The 7500-nt window shown below is 41.1% G+C and overlaps 14 non-coding genes across 14 annotated transcripts in view; all 14 read left to right on the top strand.

Annotated features, from left to right (window-relative positions):
* The first annotated feature begins 606 nt into the window (after window positions 1-606).
* LOC141291474 (5S ribosomal RNA) lies at window positions 607-725 on the top strand. The gene has a single exon (XR_012340338.1). It is a non-coding gene; the product is annotated as a 5S ribosomal RNA (ribosomal RNA).
* Window positions 726-809: 84 nt separating this feature from the next.
* Window positions 810-928, top strand: LOC141291551 (5S ribosomal RNA). Its single transcript, XR_012340348.1, has one exon. It is a non-coding gene; the product is annotated as a 5S ribosomal RNA (ribosomal RNA).
* Window positions 929-1680: 752 nt separating this feature from the next.
* LOC141291624 (5S ribosomal RNA) lies at window positions 1681-1799 on the top strand. The gene has a single exon (XR_012340352.1). It is a non-coding gene; the product is annotated as a 5S ribosomal RNA (ribosomal RNA).
* An 84-nt stretch (window positions 1800-1883) lies between these two features.
* LOC141291695 (5S ribosomal RNA) lies at window positions 1884-2002 on the top strand. The gene has a single exon (XR_012340366.1). It is a non-coding gene; the product is annotated as a 5S ribosomal RNA (ribosomal RNA).
* An 84-nt stretch (window positions 2003-2086) lies between these two features.
* On the top strand, window positions 2087-2205 carry LOC141318599 (5S ribosomal RNA). Its single transcript, XR_012352905.1, has one exon. It is a non-coding gene; the product is annotated as a 5S ribosomal RNA (ribosomal RNA).
* An 801-nt stretch (window positions 2206-3006) lies between these two features.
* LOC141297566 (5S ribosomal RNA) lies at window positions 3007-3125 on the top strand. The gene has a single exon (XR_012341404.1). It is a non-coding gene; the product is annotated as a 5S ribosomal RNA (ribosomal RNA).
* Window positions 3126-3926: 801 nt separating this feature from the next.
* LOC141297573 (5S ribosomal RNA) lies at window positions 3927-4045 on the top strand. The gene has a single exon (XR_012341405.1). It is a non-coding gene; the product is annotated as a 5S ribosomal RNA (ribosomal RNA).
* An 801-nt stretch (window positions 4046-4846) lies between these two features.
* Window positions 4847-4965, top strand: LOC141291800 (5S ribosomal RNA). The gene has a single exon (XR_012340384.1). It is a non-coding gene; the product is annotated as a 5S ribosomal RNA (ribosomal RNA).
* An 84-nt stretch (window positions 4966-5049) lies between these two features.
* On the top strand, window positions 5050-5168 carry LOC141291822 (5S ribosomal RNA). Its single transcript, XR_012340386.1, has one exon. It is a non-coding gene; the product is annotated as a 5S ribosomal RNA (ribosomal RNA).
* An 801-nt stretch (window positions 5169-5969) lies between these two features.
* Window positions 5970-6088, top strand: LOC141318410 (5S ribosomal RNA). The gene has a single exon (XR_012352730.1). It is a non-coding gene; the product is annotated as a 5S ribosomal RNA (ribosomal RNA).
* An 84-nt stretch (window positions 6089-6172) lies between these two features.
* LOC141291833 (5S ribosomal RNA) lies at window positions 6173-6291 on the top strand. The gene has a single exon (XR_012340387.1). It is a non-coding gene; the product is annotated as a 5S ribosomal RNA (ribosomal RNA).
* Window positions 6292-6375: 84 nt separating this feature from the next.
* Window positions 6376-6494, top strand: LOC141318600 (5S ribosomal RNA). The gene has a single exon (XR_012352906.1). It is a non-coding gene; the product is annotated as a 5S ribosomal RNA (ribosomal RNA).
* An 801-nt stretch (window positions 6495-7295) lies between these two features.
* LOC141296281 (5S ribosomal RNA) lies at window positions 7296-7414 on the top strand. The gene has a single exon (XR_012341219.1). It is a non-coding gene; the product is annotated as a 5S ribosomal RNA (ribosomal RNA).
* An 84-nt stretch (window positions 7415-7498) lies between these two features.
* LOC141291843 (5S ribosomal RNA) overlaps window positions 7499-7500 on the top strand; it is a 119-nt gene continuing 117 nt past the window's right edge. The window contains exon 1 of the ribosomal RNA XR_012340389.1: window positions 7499-7500. This exon is cut by the window's right edge and continues 117 nt beyond it. This is a non-coding gene — a ribosomal RNA (5S ribosomal RNA).

Below are 7500 nucleotides of genomic sequence, written 5' to 3' on the forward strand. Positions count from 1 at the left end.
ACACATGACAGGAAGCAGGAAGTACAACTGTATAAGAGAGCAGCATGACAAACAAAGGACAGTCACCAAACTGTTGGATTGAGGAGTTGCTAATTTTAGAGCTCACCTTTCCATTCACCACCTGCAAACTTTGGATTACACTTTCTGTGGATTGTATATACACTGGTGGACACTCACATTGGACTTATCAACACACTGGGGTTCTTGGACTGTTTTTAGGGTATGGACAAATGAACTGTATTCTTTTAACAGAGTTTACCTGTTTTTAGGGTATGGACAAATGAACTGTATTCTTTTAACAGAGTTTACCTAGTTTTATCGTGTTGTTTTAAAGTCTTTTATGTGAACCTTGTAAATACACCAAATCTATTTAAACCAATTTTCTTTTATGTCTCATTCTTTTAACCACTAGTCATCTCTCACAGTTAAATCTGACCCCATTTTAGTCTTGTAACTCGGCTGATAAGGCCGATTGTTACACTTTTATGGGAGACCGCCTGGGAATACCAGGTGCTGTAAGCTTTTGCCTTTTCTTCACTATTTATATAATATGCTGGCTTTTACGGAGGCTGATCTTTAAATAGCCCACTTTTTGGAGCAGCCCTCGCTTATGGCCATACCGCGCTGAGAGCGCCCGATCTCGTCTGATCTCGGAAGCTAAGCAGCGTCGGGCCTGGTTAGTACTTGGATGGGAGACCGCCTGGGAATACCAGGTGCTGTAAGCTTTTGCCTTTTCTTCACTATTTATATAATATGCTGGCTTTTACGGAGGCTGATCTTTAAATAGCCCACTTTTTGGAGCAGCCCTCGCTTATGGCCATACCGCGCTGAGAGCGCCCGATCTCGTCTGATCTCGGAAGCTAAGCAGCGTCGGGCCTGGTTAGTACTTGGATGGGAGACCGCCTGGGAATACCAGGTGCTGTAAGCTTTTGCCTTTTCTTCACTATTTATATAATATGCTGGCTTTTAGAAAGACGTGTTTTACCGCTCTATTTATTACAATCATTTACATGTATTATAGAGTTTTAAGTGTTTTACATGTTTTTTAGGCCATTTTATTACTCTTAACATTTTAAGTGTATGTGTCTTTAATAAATGGATGGTTGGCCTGTCATGTGACTAGACAGATGACAGGAAGCAGGAAGTACAACTGCATAAGAGAGCAGCATGACAAACAAAGGACAGTCACCAAACTGTTGGATTGAGGAGTTGCTAATTTTAGAGCTCACCTTTCCATTCACCACCTGCAAACTTTGGATTACACTTTCTGTGGATTGTATATACACTGGTGGACACTCACATTGGACTTATCAACACACTGGGGTTCTTGGACTGTTTTTAGGGTATGGACAAATGAACTGTATTCTTTTAACAGAGTTTACCTAGTTTTATCGTGTTGTTTTAAAGTCTTTTTATGTGAACCTTGTAAATACACCAAATCTATTTAAACCAATTTTCTTTTATGTCTCATTCTTTTAACCACTAGTCATCTCTCACAGTTAAATCTGACCCCATTTTAGTCTTGTAACTCGGCTGATAAGGCCGATTGTTACACTTTTATGGGAGACCGCCTGGGAATACCAGGTGCTGTAAGCTTTTGCCTTTTCTTCACTATTTATATAATATGCTGGCTTTTACGGAGGCTGATCTTTAAATAGCCCACTTTTTGGAGCAGCCCTCGCTTATGGCCATACCGCGCTGAGAGCGCCCGATCTCGTCTGATCTCGGAAGCTAAGCAGCGTCGGGCCTGGTTAGTACTTGGATGGGAGACCGCCTGGGAATACCAGGTGCTGTAAGCTTTTGCCTTTTCTTCACTATTTATATAATATGCTGGCTTTTACGGAGGCTGATCTTTAAATAGCCCACTTTTTGGAGCAGCCCTCGCTTATGGCCATACCGCGCTGAGAGCGCCCGATCTCGTCTGATCTCGGAAGCTAAGCAGCGTCGGGCCTGGTTAGTACTTGGATGGGAGACCGCCTGGGAATACCAGGTGCTGTAAGCTTTTGCCTTTTCTTCACTATTTATATAATATGCTGGCTTTTACGGAGGCTGATCTTTAAATAGCCCACTTTTTGGAGCAGCCCTCGCTTATGGCCATACCGCGCTGAGAGCGCCCGATCTCGTCTGATCTTGGAAGCTAAGCAGCGTCGGTCCTGGTTAGTACTTGGATGGGAGACCGCCTGGGAATACCAGGTGCTGTAAGCTTTTGCCTTTTCTTCACTATTTATATAATATGCTGGCTTTTAGAAAGACGTGTTTTACCGCTCTATTTATTACAATCATTTACATGTATTATAGAGTTTTAAGTGTTTTACATGTTTTTTAGGCCATTTTATTACTCTTAACATTTTAAGTGTATGTGTCTTTAATAAATGGATGGTTGGCCTGTCATGTGACTAGACACATGACAGGAAGCAGGAAGTACAACTGCATAAGAGAGCAGCATGACAAACAAAGGACAGTCACCAAACTGTTGGATTGAGGAGTTGCTAATTTTAGAGCTCACCTTTCCATTCACCACCTGCAAACTTTGGATTACACTTTCTGTGGATTGTATATACACTGGTGGACACTCACATTGGACTTATCAACACACTGGGGTTCTTGGACTGTTTTTAGGGTATGGACAAATTAACTGTATTCTTTTAACAGAGTTTACCTGTTTTTAGGGTATGGACAAATGAACTGTATTCTTTTAACAGAGTTTACCTAGTTTTATCGTGTTGTTTTAAAGTCTTTTATGTGAACCTTGTAAATACACCAAATCTATTTAAACCAATTTTCTTTTATGTCTCATTCTTTTAACCACTAGTCATCTCTCACAGTTAAATCTGACCCCATTTTAGTCTTGTAACTCGGCTGATAAGGCCGATTGTTACACTTTTATGGGAGACCGCCTGGGAATACCAGGTGCTGTAAGCTTTTGCCTTTTCTTCACTATTTATATAATATGCTGGCTTTTACGGAGGCTGATCTTTAAATAGCCCACTTTTTGGAGCTGCCCTCGCTTATGGCCATACCGCGCTGAGAGTGCCCGATCTCGTCTGATCTCGGAAGCTAAGCAGCGTCGGGCCTGGTTAGTACTTGGATGGGAGACCGCCTGGGAATACCAGGTGCTGTAAGCTTTTGCCTTTTCTTCACTATTTATATAATATGCTGGCTTTTAGAAAGACGTGTTTTACCGCTCTATTTATTACAATCATTTACATGTATTATAGAGTTTTAAGTGTTTTACATGTTTTTTAGGCCATTTTATTACTCTTAACATTTTAAGTGTATGTGTCTTTAATAAATGGATGGTTGGCCTGTCATGTGACTAGACACATGACAGGAAGCAGGAAGTACAACTGTATAAGAGAGCAGCATGACAAACAAAGGACAGTCACCAAACTGTTGGATTGAGGAGTTGCTAATTTTAGAGCTCACCTTTCCATTCACCACCTGCAAACTTTGGATTACACTTTCTGTGGATTGTATATACACTGGTGGACACTCACATTGGACTTATCAACACACTGGGGTTCTTGGACTGTTTTTAGGGTATGGACAAATGAACTGTATTCTTTTAACAGAGTTTACCTGTTTTTAGGGTATGGACAAATGAACTGTATTCTTTTAACAGAGTTTACCTAGTTTTATCGTGTTGTTTTAAAGTCTTTTATGTGAACCTTGTAAATACACCAAATCTATTTAAACCAATTTTCTTTTATGTCTCATTCTTTTAACCACTAGTCATCTCTCACAGTTAAATCTGACCCCATTTTAGTCTTGTAACTCGGCTGATAAGGCCGATTGTTACACTTTTATGGGAGACCGCCTGGGAATACCAGGTGCTGTAAGCTTTTGCCTTTTCTTCACTATTTATATAATATGCTGGCTTTTACGGAGGCTGATCTTTAAATAGCCCACTTTTTGGAGCTGCCCTCGCTTATGGCCATACCGCGCTGAGAGTGCCCGATCTCGTCTGATCTCGGAAGCTAAGCAGCGTCGGGCCTGGTTAGTACTTGGATGGGAGACCGCCTGGGAATACCAGGTGCTGTAAGCTTTTGCCTTTTCTTCACTATTTATATAATATGCTGGCTTTTAGAAAGACGTGTTTTACCGCTCTATTTATTACAATCATTTACATGTATTATAGAGTTTTAAGTGTTTTACATGTTTTTTAGGCCATTTTATTACTCTTAACATTTTAAGTGTATGTGTCTTTAATAAATGGATGGTTGGCCTGTCATGTGACTAGACACATGACAGGAAGCAGGAAGTACAACTGTATAAGAGAGCAGCATGACAAACAAAGGACAGTCACCAAACTGTTGGATTGAGGAGTTGCTAATTTTAGAGCTCACCTTTCCATTCACCACCTACAAACTTTGGATTACACTTTCTGTGGATTGTATATACACTGGTGGACACTCACATTGGACTTATCAACACACTGGGGTTCTTGGACTGTTTTTAGGGTATGGACAAATGAACTGTATTCTTTTAACAGAGTTTACCTGTTTTTAGGGTATGGACAAAAGAACTGTATTCTTTTAACAGAGTTTACCTAGTTTTATCGTGTTGTTTTAAAGTCTTTTGTGTGAACCTTGTAAATACACCAAATCTATTTAAACCAATTTTCTTTTATGTCTCATTCTTTTAACCACTAGTCATCTCTCACAGTTAAATCTGACCCCATTTTAGTCTTGTAACTCGGCTGATAAGGCCGATTGTTACACTTTTATGGGAGACCGCCTGGGAATACCAGGTGCTGTAAGCTTTTGCCTTTTCTTCACTATTTATATAATATGCTGGCTTTTACGGAGGCTGATCTTTAAATAGCCCACTTTTTGGAGCAGCCCTCGCTTATGGCCATACCGCGCTGAGAGCGCCCGATCTCGTCTGATCTCGGAAGCTAAGCAGCGTCGGGCCTGGTTAGTACTTGGATGGGAGACCGCCTGGGAATACCAGGTGCTGTAAGCTTTTGCCTTTTCTTCACTATTTATATAATATGCTGGCTTTTACGGAGGCTGATCTTTAAATAGCCCACTTTTTGGAGCAGCCCTCGCTTATGGCCATACCGCGCTGAGAGCGCCCGATCTCGTCTGATCTCGGAAGCTAAGCAGCGTCGGGCCTGGTTAGTACTTGGATGGGAGACCGCCTGGGAATACCAGGTGCTGTAAGCTTTTGCCTTTTCTTCACTATTTATATAATATGCTGGCTTTTAGAAAGACGTGTTTTACCGCTCTATTTATTACAATCATTTACATGTATTATAGAGTTTTAAGTGTTTTACATGTTTTTTAGGCCATTTTATTACTCTTAACATTTTAAGTGTATGTGTCTTTAATAAATGGATGGTTGGCCTGTCATGTGACTAGACACATGACAGGAAGCAGGAAGTACAACTGTATAAGAGAGCAGCATGACAAACAAAGGACAGTCACCAAACTGTTGGATTGAGGAGTTGCTAATTTTAGAGCTCACCTTTCCATTCACCACCTGCAAACTTTGGATTACACTTTCTGTGGATTGTATATACACTGGTGGACACTCACATTGGACTTATCAACACACTGGGGTTCTTGGACTGTTTTTAGGGTATGGACAAATGAACTGTATTCTTTTAACAGAGTTTACCTGTTTTTAGGGTATGGACAAATGAACTGTATTCTTTTAACAGAGTTTACCTAGTTTTATCGTGTTGTTTTAAAGTCTTTTATGTGAACCTTGTAAATACACCAAATCTATTTAAACCAATTTTCTTTTATGTCTCATTCTTTTAACCACTAGTCATCTCTCACAGTTAAATCTGACCCCATTTTAGTCTTGTAACTCGGCTGATAAGGCCGATTGTTACACTTTTATGGGAGACCGCCTGGGAATACCAGGTGCTGTAAGCTTTTGCCTTTTCTTCACTATTTATATAATATGCTGGCTTTTACGGAGGCTGATCTTTAAATAGCCCACTTTTTGGAGCAGCCCTCGCTTATGGCCATACCGCGCTGAGAGCGCCCGATCTCGTCTGATCTCGGAAGCTAAGCAGCGTCGGGCCTGGTTAGTACTTGGATGGGAGACAGCCTGGGAATACCAGGTGCTGTAAGCTTTTGCCTTTTCTTCACTATTTATATAATATGCTGGCTTTTACGGAGGCTGATCTTTAAATAGCCCACTTTTTGGAGCAGCCCTCGCTTATGGCCATACCGCGCTGAGAGCGCCCGATCTCGTCTGATCTCGGAAGCTAAGCAGCGTCGGGCCTGGTTAGTACTTGGATGGGAGACCGCCTGGGAATACCAGGTGCTGTAAGCTTTTGCCTTTTCTTCACTATTTATATAATATGCTGGCTTTTACGGAGGCTGATCTTTAAATAGCCCACTTTTTGGAGCAGCCCTCGCTTATGGCCATACCGCGCTGAGAGCGCCCGATCTCGTCTGATCTTGGAAGCTAAGCAGCGTCGGTCCTGGTTAGTACTTGGATGGGAGACCGCCTGGGAATACCAGGTGCTGTAAGCTTTTGCCTTTTCTTCACTATTTATATAATATGCTGGCTTTTAGAAAGACGTGTTTTACCGCTCTATTTATTACAATCATTTACATGTATTATAGAGTTTTAAGTGTTTTACATGTTTTTTAGGCCATTTTATTACTCTTAACATTTTAAGTGTATGTGTCTTTAATAAATGGATGGTTGGCCTGTCATGTGACTAGACACATGACAGGAAGCAGGAAGTACAACTGCATAAGAGAGCAGCATGACAAACAAAGGACAGTCACCAAACTGTTGGATTGAGGAGTTGCTAATTTTAGAGCTCACCTTTCCATTCACCACCTGCAAACTTTGGATTACACTTTCTGTGGATTGTATATACACTGGTGGACACTCACATTGGACTTATCAACACACTGGGGTTCTTGGACTGTTTTTAGGGTATGGACAAATTAACTGTATTCTTTTAACAGAGTTTACCTGTTTTTAGGGTATGGACAAATGAACTGTATTCTTTTAACAGAGTTTACCTAGTTTTATCGTGTTGTTTTAAAGTCTTTTATGTGAACCTTGTAAATACACCAAATCTATTTAAACCAATTTTCTTTTATGTCTCATTCTTTTAACCACTAGTCATCTCTCACAGTTAAATCTGACCCCATTTTAGTCTTGTAACTCGGCTGATAAGGCCGATTGTTACACTTTTATGGGAGACCGCCTGGGAATACCAGGTGCTGTAAGCTTTTGCCTTTTCTTCACTATTTATATAATATGCTGGCTTTTACGGAGGCTGATCTTTAAATAGCCCACTTTTTGGAGCAGCCCTCGTTTATGGCCATACCGCGCTGAGAGCGCCCGATCTCGTCTGATCTCGGAAGCTAAGCAGCGTCGGGCCTGGTTAGTACTTGGATGGGAGACCGCCTGGGAATACCAGGTGCTGTAAGCTTTTGCCTTTTCTTCACTATTTATATAATATGCTGGCTTTTACGGAGGCTGATCTTTAAATAGCCCACTTTTTGGAGCAGCCCTCGC

This window comes from Garra rufa, chromosome 1 (genome assembly GCF_049309525.1).
Source record: "Garra rufa chromosome 1, GarRuf1.0, whole genome shotgun sequence".
Lineage (NCBI taxonomy): Eukaryota > Metazoa > Chordata > Actinopteri > Cypriniformes > Cyprinidae > Garra > Garra rufa.